Below are 15752 nucleotides of genomic sequence, written 5' to 3'. Positions count from 1 at the left end.
TTAATTCCTTTGGAATGTTGCCGGTTGATAAAATTCTCGAGAAGAAACTACAAAGCCACTTGAGGGCAGGGTTTCCAGCGTAAATAAGGAATTCTGGATGAATGTTGTCATATCCAGGAGCTTTGTTCGGCTTGATGTTTTTAATAGCTGTGACTATGTCTTCAATTTCGAAGGGCTGTGAATATTCCGAGATATGGGGAGTGGTTGTTCTTAACTCCTTCAATTTCCTCTTAATCTCAATTGTGTGCTCCTTATCACGTCGAGACCTAGATGTCTCAGCTATATAATTTGCAATTTGATTAGCTGATATTTGAGAGCTTGGCCTATTTTGTCTTGTTGAACCTCCTAAATTACGTAGAAGGGTCCAGGCCTTCCTACTAGATCGATGGAAGTCTGTGTTTTCCACTGTTTCAATCCAGCGGTCTCTTCTAGCAGTGTCTAGACTATGGAGGAGGTTATCTGCAACTTCTTGATCTCCACTCTCTTTGAATTCCTCGTATAGATGTTCACTGTGTTCGTTCCAGCCCGGTATGTATTCTTTTCTATACCCCCTAGGAATGTATTTATTCGCTGCTAAAATTACGGCCCCGATGAAACGATTATAGTTTTCTGGTTCAGGTGGTATAAAGCGGATACATTGGTCTAATTTTTGTGCCTATTGGTCCCAATTACCTTTCTTAAAGTTCCATCTAGGACGAGGTGTGGATCTGACCACAGGGATTGATACACCCACATTCAGGATCACTGATCTATGTTGGCTGTGGGGGAAGTCACCGGCAACTTTTCTTTCGACTGGCAATGGAACACCGGTATGGTTACTAGTAACTAAGCAGAGGTCTAGATTGTAGTCTCTTCTCCAGGCAGCAGATCGAAAAGTACCCTTATCTTTGGCATCGAAAATCAGGGGGGTGTGTGAAGGTTGTTAACTTCCGCCCAGTCTGCTAAAACAATGCCATTTTCATCATTACCAGTATAGTTCCACTGCTCGTGGTGGCTATTAAAATCTCCCGCGAATATTGTTGGATGATTCAAGGCTGGGAGAATGTATGTAGGCCACGGTTGATTTGGTGGTTTAAATACATTGACAATGGTTGTTTCTTCAACTTTAATAATGACGGTATGGATGCTGTTGTCTGTTGTAGCAGCAATGAGATGTGCGTGTTCAATGTTCCTTCGAATGTATGTCGCAGTACCGTAAAATTGACTGTGTGTGGCTCCCAGTATTTCAAAACCGTTTATTCTTCCCCTTTTTAAGATCTCATCATCAGATTTAGTATGGGTTTCTTGGAGTAATAAGACATCAATGTTATTGTCAAGAAGAAATTTCGAAAGAAAATCGCATTTTGCCTTGCTGATTCCTTCTACATTTAGTTGGCAAATTCGGACTTAAGGCCCGAGTTTCCTCGTCAATAGATCCTGAGAAGGACCTTTACGGATATAGTTGTCTTGCTCTTGCATGCTTGAATGACCAGGAGATCGCTAGGATAGACTGGTCGCCAACTGTTTTAGCTCTTTAGAGTTACCCAGGGTGCAACACGGGGAGGCGAGCTAAAATTGCACCCCATTTGGTGAAAAAGGTTTTTTTTTCTTTTTTTTTATTTGGTGAAAAAGGTGTACCAAATAAAAAATTTGTTGATAACTCTTAAATTATTAATTTTAAAAAAATTATACTTAAACTATTAAATTCTACATAAAAGATGCTTTGGAAATGTTTTCATAAAAATACAAAATTTTCCATAGTAAAATAGTTACAGCGATTTGTTAAAAATGCACATTTTTGAAAAACACACCCCGTAACTCAGAAACGGTAACAGATATCGATGTGCCGTTTTCACCATCATATTTTTGATAGAAATTGAGCTCCAGACACCGAAATTAGTTTCCGTCTATCTCCTATAGAAATGGGTGTGTCCCTTTAAAAGCTTCGAATTTGACCCACCCTGTACATATATTTTTAAACGGTTTTATTTAGCTCGACCCGTACGGTATTTATTTATTTGTGTGTTTATTTGGGTCAAAATTAGAAATTGAAATTTAAGTACCTTCCTGTTGTCAGATTGATCTGAAATTTGGTACACACCTTTAGTTCCGATGACAATACAATATAGTAATATCAATAACATTGTAAATCTAAGATGGCCGCCGGTACAAAATGGCGGATGTCATATTTTTCCACAATCCCCTCAATATGGGTATCAAATGAAAGGGCTACACTAGTAGAATACTGTGATTATGACAAAATTTAAAATCGAAGATGGACGTCGTTACAAAATGGCGTATTAGGTGAGGGCATGAGTAGTCGTGTCCAGAACAGTTGTGTCCAAGATTGTGTGACGTTAGAAGGACAGATAAAAACAAATAGGTGATTAGATGTACCTACGTACTTAGCGGTAGCTTTACCACCCAAGTTAAGGTAATAGGTTAAAACGTGCTGAGGACTGTATGGCATTAGGGTGGCTAAAAATGTAATGTCGCAAGCGTTTTCCCCTCAAGATTGGGCGCCTCTTGTTGTATATTATAGCCTATAAAATGTCCATTACTCGTGGGAACAACATGGAAACAATAAATAAAAAAAACAAACAAAAATAAAAACGAAACTGCTACACAACGAAAAAGAAGGCTCGAAAAGGCGAAAGAAAAGTATAGAACGAAACGTGCAAAAGAAAGTGAAAATGAAACCTATAGTCGACTACAGAAACGAAGAGAACGGTTAGCAACAGAAACACCTGAGCAACATGATGCCAGGTTAATAGCACAACGTGAGAGACAAAGGCAGCTGGTAGAGTCAGAAACACCAGAGCGTCATGAGTCCAGGCTAGCATCACAACGTGACAGACAGAGAGAGTTGTTAGCGGCAGAAACACCTGAGCGTCATGAGTCTAGGCTGGCATCACAACGAGAAAGACAAAGAGAGTTGTTAGCGTCAGAAACACCGGAGCGTCATGAGTCTAGGCTAGCATCAGAACGCGACAGACAGAGAGAGTTGTTAGCGTCAGAAACACCTGAGCGTCAGATTGTAATAAATTATCAGGTAAAAAACCATGTAATAATGATGCACTAAATGAATTAAATAGAATGAGGAATATTCGGTAGGCATTTCCGTTAAATACTAAAAACTAGAAAATAAAAAATCGGTAAAAAAACTTCTAAGTTAAACGGTTTTATCTTATGTGCTCTGAAAACTAGAAAATAATAATAACAATTAGGTATTTTGAACTTCTAGTTCAGAAATATTTTAGTACTAGGCAGAATAGCTTTTAGGCATATTAGACTAAAATAAAAACGTGGGGCCCATTAACTATTGCTGTAATACTTTCTTCTATACTAAGTGTGGATTGCATCGACTTACTATAATCGTAACTGGAGATTTTGACAATCAATAACTAGCCGTGGCGTCTTCACCAGCGAACGCCGAGCTCATGATCTACCAAAGTATAAAGATATGCTTTGCCATAGGTAGGATTTCAGAGGGGCCCCACGTTTTTATTTTAGTCTAATATGCCTAAAAGCTATTCTGCCTAGTACTAAAATATTTCTGAACTAGAAGTTCAAAATACCTAATTGTTATTATTATTTTCTAGTTTTCAGTGCACATAAGATAAAACCGTTTAACTTAAAAGTTTTTTTACCGATTTTTTTTTATATTACGTTTGTGGTATTATTTATTTATAACACGATTATTTATCCTCCCTTTCCATTAATAATTTAAAGGCGTAATAAACTGTTGTTGTTTTTCTACATTTGCCCTAATTAAATAAGTATTAAAATAATAATATATGTAACAAAAACATATTTAAATAAAATATGAATACGCTGACTTAATTATGAGATATTTCATTTAATTGTATATTCGATTTAATTATTGTGTTGTTTTTAGATTGATGCAAATAGGCTGGACAATGCGTCATATATCTACACCTAACTTTGTTCTGACTATATTAAGATAAAAAAGATTTTCTTCGTAGTAATTGAGTCAATTAAGTCAAACCAATTTAAATCCAAAGGTTACCTATTTTGAATAAATGGGTTTAAAATGCTCTTAAATTGTCTTTCTGTATTATTTATATATGACGGAAAATTTCCAGTTTTCTGTAAGGTTTTTTTAGTTTGATATTGTTTTTTACAGTGATCGCTGAACCTAAAGGGCACAGCTAACAGTGTCCAACTAACCGCCAATACGAAGAAATAAATAGGTACATACGGGGTAGCCCGGGTAGCCCATTAGTGCAAGGAAGTCTACTATCAGCGTCGTTGTCGAAGATTCGAAAAAAAGTTTTATACAAATGCAGCATTGTTTATAAAGAGGCATATCCTAAAAATATGTTGTCGTATTAGTGATGTAAAGGGTAATATTACCGGCAATTTTGGTAATATTACGTAATATTACCGCAAGATTGGTAACATTGGAAATATTATTTTTTTCCCAGCTCTAAAATAAGCATGTTGGCTGTAGACATTTGAAATGTATCATCGCCAATAGCCGCAACCGAAAGAATCTTTAGTACTTATGAATTTGTTTATCAGAAGAAACATGTACTTACCGCGGAAAACTTACTGCTTATATTGCCTACAATTATAATTTACTAAATAGAAAAGAACATCCAAGAATATTAGAAGCAGCTGAAAAAGAAATGGTAGAAGAGGATATCGATTTCGAAGTAATATACTTGACTCAATTATCGAAAGAGAAAGAAGAAGCAGAATTGAGGATGTGAACCACATTGAGGATGATTTGCCATTATCTAGGGTTCCAACCCTCAACTGTAATCTGCCATTATCTACTCTATTACATAGGTATTATATATTGTAACATAGGCCACTCTGACTCTGACTAGTTTAAAAAACGTTCTCGTCTTTTTTTGCAATGATTTTATGATTTTACACTTTTGAAAAAAAAATTATATAAAAGGCTGTTTTTTTATAAATTACCAATGTTGCCGTAATATAACGTAATATTGTAGCGTTTTATTTTTCTTTTTATAAAATTCCAAATTTTAATATTGCTGGCGCCATCTATTCGCTAGATGTTAATTAATGTTAAATAATAAAAACAAATTTCATTCAGTATAGACGATAGAGTTCACTTAATTGCCTTTGGTCATATGACCTGTCAATTGGAAGACTTCCGTTTTGCGAAAAGGAGGCTTTTTCCGAGAGATTGAGATCAAAAAAAGACGCGTGGTTCAGCGTCCGACGAATCTCAGAGAAAAAGGGCTTTCTGAAACACTTTTCCTAACAGTAAAGGCACGGGTATCCAAAAGTGGAGATTTGAAATCCTGTAGAATATACTGTTCAGAGCCTAGTTCGTGTTTTTTGGCCTTTTCCTGGAATAAGATCACAGTAAGTGTATCTACCATTTTGTATCGCCATGTCTAACTAAATTTTATTTCAGTTATTCCCGTTTTTTATTTATTTTGATAATGTTTGATTGTGCATTACTGGTTTGGATCAGCATATAGTTTGGCTATATTTTGGAATGTGTACAGCTGATTTTCAGACCGTAAGTTATTTTTTTTGGTATTCGGTGACTGTTCTGAGAGTTTTTTTTTTTATATAGAGTAACTGGCGTATAAGAAATTGACGTATAAGTAATTGGCATATGAGTAACCACTTTTGAGACAGTATTTATGACTCTACATTTATTCTACTGATATCGAAGACTCCTGCTACTATCGAAGAGTCTACATCCACTTCCGTTAGTCTGGAGACTGCCTGCCTACCTGTTCACTACGTCATAAAATAAAATAAAAAATACAGATAAGTTCTAAGTTCAACACACAAGGTATTCCCTAAATTTTTTTTACTTTGAGATAATATTTTGAATATCTCTGTGAATTGTTGTCATTTATTCCATATATTATAGTCAAAATTTACCTTTTAGTTAACATTATAAGTCATGCTTTGTCCTTAACGGTACGTTTTACTTCAGTATGATCTTTTATGTGAGAATCGCTAACACGGATTCATTTTTGAAGGTTATTGTACACGATTTGTTTCGAAACATCATCGTATTGGTACTTACATAAATTTCACCTGTTTATATATTACGTAGTATAGTATACTGAAGAGAACTTTAACTAAATTTGAGTTTACTTAAAGCAACTAACGATTTCATTGGGATAATTGAAACTGGGTTTAAACTGATTGATAATTGTGTTCGTTTTTAAATAAATGTTCAACGTAGGATAGTTATATCTGATTTTATTCTTGATGAACATAATAGACCCTTATTGCTGTTGATTATTTTATTTTAGCTATTTCATGATCAAATTTTCTTACTGGTTTCTTACTTTACCTTTTCATACCCAAAGTAAGTGGCGCCCTTTTTACTGTCTTTGACCATTACTATTTGAATACTTAACATCAATTTTAGAATCTTTGCAGCCTATACATTATTACTTTTATTTTATTATTTAACAACATTATTAAGTCACCACAGGTCACAAGCCTTACCTACGAACCCAGCTCTCCTCTAACCCTGAGCAACGGATACCTTTTTCTTTCTGTTTGAGTGATGACAGAAAAAGTCGTCACAATATTACCGGTAATATTATCGATTTATAAATTACCAGGATATACAGGATGTCCCAAAAAAAAGTTGTGATAAAATTTTAGTTTTAAGCTTTTTTAAATTACACCCCCCCCCCTTTTTTTCTACACACATTTCAAGTCAACTTAAAATTCTGCAATAGTACTCTTTATTTCCTGCACTACCCGGTGGTTGCCATTCTATTTTATATTTACTAAAACTTCGGGTAAAAACACTATATTCGAAAAGTGGTTAAAAACTAGAATTTAAAAACTTTATTAATACTTAATCCTAAACAACAACGATAACGCAATACACCCGCGAAGAAAAAATTACCATTATCTTATACGGGGTATTTTTTATGGCGTCGCCAACCTCGCAATATTTAAAATGCTATATCGCTATTTTGCAACACCCTGTATATTATTTTTCTTTTAGATGCACAATTAAAAAAAACAAAAATGTTTTGTATTTAAATTGTTCCTAAATGATCCCAAAATGAAAATGTAAACCCTGAAAGATTTCAATTTGAAAAAACTTAAGCTAAGGAAAAGACACAATCATCTTCAGCAACACTTTTAAAAATCCTGCTGGTATAGAATAAAATTAAATGCAAAGTTAATATTTTATGTGTAATCTATAATTTGTAATTCAATAACATAATAATCATAAATTTTATGTTAATCCATCCTAATGGTTATTGAAGTGTATCTACTATTACATTTATATGTTCGTCAATAAATTATTTTGCTAGAATGTAGACAATTAAAATGCCATTTATAAAATACAATAATTATAAACAAAATATGAAGAGGACGTGATTCGTAATATTGGATAATTGAATATTTATATTTCTATATGTGCGGGAGTAAATAAAACTAGTTTAAACGCAATTTTTCATAGTTTATATATAACTCATTTCGACAAATGAAACCGTTCGTTGTTGAAAATCCCAGTTTTCCTTGCCGATTTCTTTGATATGCATATCTCTGATCTTGCAATATTGACTTACTACGCAAACGACGAATAAAGAAGAACGCACACTGAATCGACTCGGACCAGTCGACTCGACTAAAAACTATCGGCAGGTTTAGGTCTCGGTTTAGGTATACCGACATAGAAATAAATGTAATCATCAGACGTTTCGTCAAGTCGACGGATCTGAAGCAGTGCGCGGGATTGACGTCGAGCAGTCCGATAATTACATTTATGTGTTTATGTATATAGATGTGTTTAAAAACTCCATTATAACATGTAATGCAAGGCTCATAGAAAGAGTAGATAAATTTCAGTACTTGGGCATCTGGCTCTCCGAAGATTGGACATCAGACAAGGAAATTAAATGTCGCATCGAACAAGCTCGGCAGGCATTCTTGAGGTTCCGAAAAGTACTTGTCTGTTCTGATTTTGACCTTAACCTTAAATTAAGATTCGTAAAGTGTTACGTGTGGTCGGTGCTCCTTTATGGTATGAAAGGTTGGACATTGAAAGCAGCTACCATTAATAAACTAGAGGCTTTCGAGATGTGGCTATATCGCAAAATTCTAAAGATACCTTGGACTGCCTAGGTTAACAAATGAAGAAGTTCTGACACGTGTTAACAAACAGCACGAATTGTTTGAATTGATTAAGAAGCAAAAAACCGCATACCTGGAGCACATAATGCGAAACCCCAAATATAAATTCTTGCATCTGTTAATCGAAGGCAAGATCGAAGGCCGGAGGGGTAGAAAATGTCTTGGCTGAGGAATGTTCGACAGTGGATAGGCCGACACGATGTACAGTCGTTAATAAACACCGCCAGGAACAGAGAAGCGATAGAAAATGTCAGTAGCAAACATCCATTAATGGATTTGCACTAGAACAACAAGAAGAACATATACCGAAAGCTGTCGATAGCTCTTAGTAGTAGTACTCGAGTCGACCGGTCGGAGTCGATTCAGCCTGCGTCCTCCTTATAAGTACGTCTTCGGCAAAAAACTATGTAAAATACGTTCCACGATTGCACAGACACTCAGCTAATACAGCTACTTGTATATTAAATTAAGCTATTTGACATAGGTAACATCTGGAGCAGAAATATTATTCCTACGCATAGAGTGACGTCATTTTATAGAATACCTATTTTATAAATAGGTATATATCCCAGTGAGCAAAGTTTTGTCATAAAGTTTTGAAAATTTAGGAAACAGTTACGTATCTGCGTTTTATTGCTTCTTATCAGGCAAAAGATGGGCGTGGTAACGTAACAACTACGTCACCTAGAACACATTTCCCTTAAAAGTCTATTACGCTATACTTTCGGGTTGCTCTCAGGGGTCGGGTAAAGCGGGTGTGTGGCCGTAGGAAATATATATTATATTCGCGTCCAGTCCGAATGTATTATCTTGATTTTTCTATACGTAGTACCGTCCCTGCGTGCACAATTTTAAAGCTATAAGCTAAATTCCCTCCCGCTACCAGTCTAGGAGGCCGCGCCGGCCCTGGCGCGGCGGTCGGTATTCATTCGTCTTTCGTGCACGGTGCGGTGCGGATCGTAGCTCTCCGATTTCTTCGTCGTAGATCGATGAAGCCATTTTGTTTATTCTCTACTCATTTTGGATATTACTATGTAATATACGGTGTTCTACAGCTAGGTAGAACACAAGGAACAATATGTAAGTATTGTATAATATTTATTTTTAGAGAAAAACGAAGTGGACGTAAATAACGGAATATTAGAATTAGATAAAAGAAGAAAACAATAAGAATATTATATATATATATATATATATATATATATATATATATATATATATATATATATATATATATATATATATATATATAATATTCTTATTGTTTTCTTCTTTTATCTAATTCTAATATTCCGTTATTTACGTCCACTTCGTTTTTCTGTTGTACTCTCAGTGAGACAAAGTTCGTACGTGTAAAGAATGTCCTTCTCCTTGTAAGAGGAATTCTCATTTATATAAGGTTCTATATCTCGCAGTCAAGAGAATATTATAAATGCCAAAGTGTTGCATCTCCGAGTGAGTCAAATTTCGTACTTTTAGAGGATGGCCATATGAGAGAGATTCCTTTTATAAGTCAATATTGATATCCCACTATCGAGAGATAAATTACAGGTATCACAGGTAAGTATCTTATAATATTTATTTTCAGGTAATTAAATAATGGAGGGAAATAATTGAAGTGGAAGCAAATCTCTAAATGTAGAAATTAGAGGCAAGGAGGAGACAATGGAAGTAGACAAATGGAGAAAGCAATAAGAATATCGTATATATCGAACTGTTGTGCTCCCAGTGAGACAAAGTTTCCTATTTAGAGAATGCCCTTCTCCTCGTGAAAGGGATTCCTATTATATGAGGTTAGAAATCTGGCTATCAAATAATATTATAAATATCGAACTGTTGTTTTCCCAGTGACGCAAAGTTTCCTATTTATAGAGAATGCCCTTCTCCTCGTGAGGGGGATTCCTATTGTATGAGGTTCTAAATCTCTCTATCAAGAGAATATTATAAATACCGAAGTTGTGCCGAAGTGTTGTATCACCCAGGGAGTCAAATTTCTCATTTTTCGAGAATGGCCGTCTCCGTGTGAGGGATTCCTTTTATAAGTCATTGTTGATATCCCCTATCGAGATATTAATTACACGTATTACCGGTGAGTATCTTATAATACTTATTTTTAGGAAATTAAATAATGAATGGAAATAATTAAAGTAAAAGCAAATTTCGAAATATGGAAATTAGAGGCAAGGAGGAAACAATGGAATTAGACAAAAAGAAAAAATGAGAATAACATATATATATCGAACTGTTGTCCTCTCCGTGAGACAAAGTTTCGTACTTACAGAGAATGCCCTTCTCTTCGTGAGAGGGATTCCTATTATATGAGATTCTAGATCTCGCAATCAACAGAGTACTATAAATGCCGAAGTGTTTTATCTCCCAGCAATGAAATAAGGTATGAAACAAAATTTTGTACTTTTAGAAAATGCCTATCTCTGGAATGGATTTCTTTTTTTATGAGATTTTAGATCTCACTCTCAAGGGAATATTATTTATATATTTAGGTGCCAAATATTTGTATCTCCCAGTGAGACAAAATTTCGTACTTTTAGAGAATGCCCATCTCCGTGTGGGAGGGATTTCTTTTATACGTTATCGATAGCCTTATCGAAAAATTAATTACACGTATTACATGTAAGTCTTTTAGAATATTTATTTTTAGACGAATATTGGATGGAAATAAATAGAAGTACATCCCGAAATGTGGGGATTAGAGGAAAGGAGAAAACAAAGGGATGAGGAATATTGTATAAACACGGACTGTTCTTCTCCCAGTGTTCTTTTCATAGCGAGACAAAGGTTAGTACTTTTAGATAATCCTCTACTCCGTGTGAGAGGGATTCCTTTTTTAAGATATTCCAGAGCTCGCTATCGAGATAATATTATAATAACCGAAGTGTTGTTGTCTCAATGATACAAAATTTTTTAATTTTAGTGAATGCCCTTCTCCGTGTGAAAGGGATTCCTTTATAAATGACGTTCTCGGTCTCGTTATCGTAGAAGTAGATTTCACAAAAGAATTTCAAGTGATAAATCTAAAAATTTTAGACCCTCAAAAAAAAAACGATATATTTCAACAGGAAAACTCCCCCACACATTATATTTATAAGGCTGTACGTTCAAAAAGCAGGACAGTCGTTATTTAAGTGTCACTATCTCATAACAGATCGAACACAAGGTCAGCAACTAGGAAGAGGAAAATAACCAAATCTAGCGATTTGTGCAGTTTGTTGGGGGAAGGGCAATCCAAAGAGACTACAGAACATTCGACTCTTCGATGATGATACATTCTTCTTCGGGAGACGAATTCAGTCTTAGCCAATGATCTGGCTTCAGCACAGAACAAGGTCCAACTTTTATATCTGAGAAAATATTTTAGCTCCCTAATTTACCAAGGAGCCATGGCATGTCGCCTATCCTCTCCTGTGTCATAATTGTTAAGATGAAGTCCAGCATATTTTCGAAATCAAACTCTTAAAAAAAAATATCTGGGTTATAAAATTTAACAATAGTCGTCATAGACTTAATATTCTTTTAAAGGAAGAGAAAAATATTCATAAATATATCATGGAACAAATATGGACGGTTGTTATAGATACCGGACGCATAGTCCTAATGTGGTTGACGGTATCTGGATAAATTTACGTTTGAACCTTGCTTAGAGGAAAAGATACAAACAACGGAATGTATCCAGATATTTGTGACAGATATTCGAATATGTCTTTACCTTCCTTCTTTGAAAAAGAGGGGGGGGGGTGATACATGAGGCACGAGCGGCCAATTCCTCCAGTTTGCTGCCTTGCCAGCCTCCTACCATAAAATAGGCGACAACCAACTTAACGTTGACCTCCAAGTCATTAAAAGTAATCAACTTAGCTGACCAGCTAATAATATAATAACTCAAATATGTATATAATAATAAAATAGCTAATATCCTAGATTTTCATAGCTAATATGTAGTGTGTGTGTGTGTATATATATAAAGAGGAAAAAAAAACGTCTCCTATTTTTCTCTATTTTGGCTAAAGAAATTTCTCTATTTTGGCTAAAGCTATTCTAATGGAAATGTAAGTTTTATTCTAAATCTTAAGAACACGTAACTGTGTGTCATTTCAAAAGGAGGTCCTTATGATAACGGCTGTTAAATGCTAATTTGTTTATGTAAATCTTTGACTTTCATATGTTGAAATACTCACCATCTACATTTAGAGTTTATATTTACCCATTTCGGTCTATAAAAGCAGTGTTGTGTTTTGGCCAATACTTTATACATTTTGACAAAGTGACAGACTTTGTGCAAATTATCGAAACAAAAAGTTAGTTTTTTCTTAAGCTTACAGTATATAATATATATTTTCTCCTCTACAATACACTTTCGAAAGAGATGATTATAATAACATTAATGTAAACTTTCGCAGACTTTGAATTTTTTCTTAAATATATCTGGATGGTTTCTCGTTGAAAGAGGCTTTTGTAAGATATGATGTGTCTAAGGTAGAGATGAGCAAAACTGCGATTTTCCAATCGCAGTTGAAACTGCGATTGTGATTTGTAAATCGCTGCGACTGTAACCTGCGATTGCGATTTTGATATTTTTAAATTGGTACGCTGTAAACTGGGAAGCTCAATCCCAAAATTTTTGAGAAAAAACAGAATAAATAGGGGAATAATTTTTTTTTAATAAAATCTTACAAAGAAACTGTTGGGTGTTTCGATGCCATATGTTTTTAAAGTGTTTTTTATTATATTTTGCTCTGCACACATATTGCAATTTTGTAAAATTTTCATCAATTACCAAAAAAATCAAACCAAACCAAACCAAACCACAAATAACTTCGTTTCCTTTTTAAACATTTTTGATAAGAATAGACCGAATAAATTTAACAGGGAAAAAAAAATACATAAAATGTTCAAAATATCGAATGTGCTTTTAGACAGTCTGTAGGTATACTAACGAAAAATTTATTATAAAAAAGGTTGCCGCCAACCTTAATTCAGATAACGAGAAAAAAAACTGTTTATTTTATCTTTTTTTTTTCTTTTAAAAACATTTTCTTTATATGTAACTCAAAAGAAGCCGACGCCGACGGCTTTGATACGGCCCGTCCAGTGCAAGTGCAAACTTTCGAACTTTTAGATAAATAAAAGGACAATATCACATTTTATTATATTTGAAATTTCTCTAAAATGAAAAAAAACTGATTGTAAAGGATGTATTTAAATTAACATAGCAGCCGATCCACAATTGTTTAGAAAATTATATTATATTATGGATTGTTATAAAAATGTTTATAATAATATAATATACATATAACAAAATATAATAAAGAGAAAGGGCTGTTTCTTTTTCGTGCTCTATATCTTCTAGTAAATAAAGGATAAAAATAGATATTTTTTTATAATTTGAATCCAAAACTGTCCTTGAATGAATTATTTTACCTGAATCATTACCTGGGAGCAACTGTAACTATAATTAGTCATAACCGAAAACAAGAATTTTTTAACCTTCTAAATCCATAATTATATTATAAATCTAAAACTATTATCAAAATTTAAAACTAAAAAATTATACATATATATTATGCGGTATATAAACATATATAAGCCTATTTTCCAACGCTTCATAAAAATTGCGGGGCCATGATTGCGAATGTGATTTTGCGATCTAGTCTAGGCCGATGTGTTGAGAGCTGCGAACGAAAATCACAATCGCAGCTCTTCGTTGGCGTGCCCACTCCCAATGCCGCGCCGCCGGTGCCAACGAAAATCGCAATCGCAATATTGGGATGAGCTGCGATTTTCGTTCAGCTCCTCGTTCGCCTGCCCACTGCCGTGTTGATGACGCGCCGCCGCCAGCCGGTGCGTACGAGAATCGCAATATTGCGATTTTCGTTCCCAGCTCATCGTTCGGCTTCTCAGTGCCGTGTCGATGCACCGCCGGTGCAAACGAAAATCGCAATGCTGTGATTTTCGTTCGCGTGCCCACTGCGATTGCAAATCGCAACTGGTGTAATATTGGTTGCCTAAAAATCCAAAATCGGCAGATATATGTTTCAATCGCAAGTCGCAGTTTGTTATGGAAAGGAATCACAGGTTGCGATTGCGAATTTACAATCGCTGCGACTAAATCGCAGTTTGCGATTTTCTGCTCATCTCTAGTCTAAGGTTTACTGCATTCAAATTTTACCATAAATGTTCCCTAACAGTTCTACTTTCTTATCTAGAAATTTCGGAAAGAATAGACATATCAATTAAATCATAAAGTAGAAATAGTTTTCTTGCAGTTTTACGTATATAAATAGATTATATAATTCTTGCCGTGAACTGCTATGAAAAATAATAAATCATATATTGGTTTCACGTTTAACCTTAGATATCAGAGACAGATGTCAGTTTGTTTTTAGTCAGTATATAATTATATATGCATATCATAGTTACTGAAAATTATCAACAAAAAAAAAATAATACAAATAATAATAAAACTTCTGGTATAAAATTGACACAGATCAATATCTGTGTCTACTTTATATCAATGTCCACAATATCCATACCAATGTATGGATCGAAACCTAATATATATGATGACTCTGGTTTAATTCATCGACGTAATTAAAGCATTTTGGAAAATAAATTATTGAGAATCTTAATTTCTTACTAAAGGCTTAAAAAGTAAGGCCTTTTAAATATTAAGCAATGGGTTATAAACACCTTAAAAAATATATATATCGGTTAAACCTCACTATAGTCGAGTTATCCACGCAGTTCTACATTGAGACAGGGATTTCTATCGACACGATGAGTTAACTGGTTTATAAAGTATAATTGAACAATTTTGGCAGAATCCTTTATGGAAGTGCCATCTTATGGGTTTCTGTCTCTGCTTAGTATACATATATGTATAGGTTAAATTGTCACAATTTAATAAATCCATGTATTGATGGCCGTTAAATTGGTTTCATCTTGGTTGCATTCAATAAACATATTTATAATTTCAGCTATTTTTGTCTCAAAAAAAATGCTTTCTGCACCACATTCATTAATTTGCAACCATCAGTTCTTTAAACATCTACGTATAGAAAAATCAAGATAATACATTCGGACTGGACGCGAATATAATTATACGATCAAACGAACTTACCTGAAGTGAAGTTCGATCGTAATTATATGAGGCGTCCAGTCCGAATGTATTATCTTCCCACCCCTCCCGTTTTGGCCCCATGGTCGCTTGAATTAATGAATAAATCTTTGAAAAATGAATACCGACCGCCGCGCCAGGGCCGGCGCGGCAACCTAGACTGGTAGCGGGAGGGAATTTAGCTTATAGCTTTAAAATTGTGCACGCAGGGACGGTACTACGTATAGAAAAATCAAGATAATACATTCGGACTGGACGCCTCATATAATTACGATCGAACTTCACTTCAGGTAAGTTCGTTTGATCGTATAATTATATTTCAGAAATCTGCCTAAAGCTTAACCCGATCCTGTCGTGTTAAGCCATACCCACAATTCCAAACACACGTGCTTTTATTAAGGCTTAATTAAGGTTTGCAGAGCTTCAGCATTTACCATAAAATACAATTTGTTACAAAACCATATAAATTGTAACCCTGTAATCAAAAGCAAAACTTCAATCTATTTCCGTATTG

The 15752-nt window shown here is 34.5% G+C and overlaps 1 protein-coding gene and 2 long non-coding RNA genes across 3 annotated transcripts in view; 2 read left to right on the top strand and 1 right to left on the bottom strand.

The window, feature by feature from the left end:
• Positions 1-15752, bottom strand: part of LOC115874785 (nose resistant to fluoxetine protein 6-like) — an 89021-nt gene that overhangs the window by 39676 nt on the left and 33593 nt on the right. The gene's annotated exons all lie outside the window — the stretch shown is intronic.
• Positions 9432-11544, top strand: LOC115874786. The gene is made up of 2 exons (XR_004048902.1): positions 9432-10498; positions 10766-11544. It is a non-coding gene; the product is annotated as an uncharacterized LOC115874786 (long non-coding RNA).
• LOC115874787 lies at positions 11865-14737 on the top strand. Its single transcript, XR_004048903.1, has 2 exons — positions 11865-12597; positions 14269-14737. It is a non-coding gene; the product is annotated as an uncharacterized LOC115874787 (long non-coding RNA).

Source organism: Sitophilus oryzae, unplaced genomic scaffold (genome assembly GCF_002938485.1).
Source record: "Sitophilus oryzae breed Bouriz unplaced genomic scaffold, Soryzae_2.0 scaffold_1297_pilon_pilon, whole genome shotgun sequence".
NCBI classification, from domain to species: domain Eukaryota; kingdom Metazoa; phylum Arthropoda; class Insecta; order Coleoptera; family Curculionidae; genus Sitophilus; species Sitophilus oryzae.
Note: the sequence above shows the minus strand (reverse complement) of the source record. Positions and strands in the feature narration are given on the sequence as shown.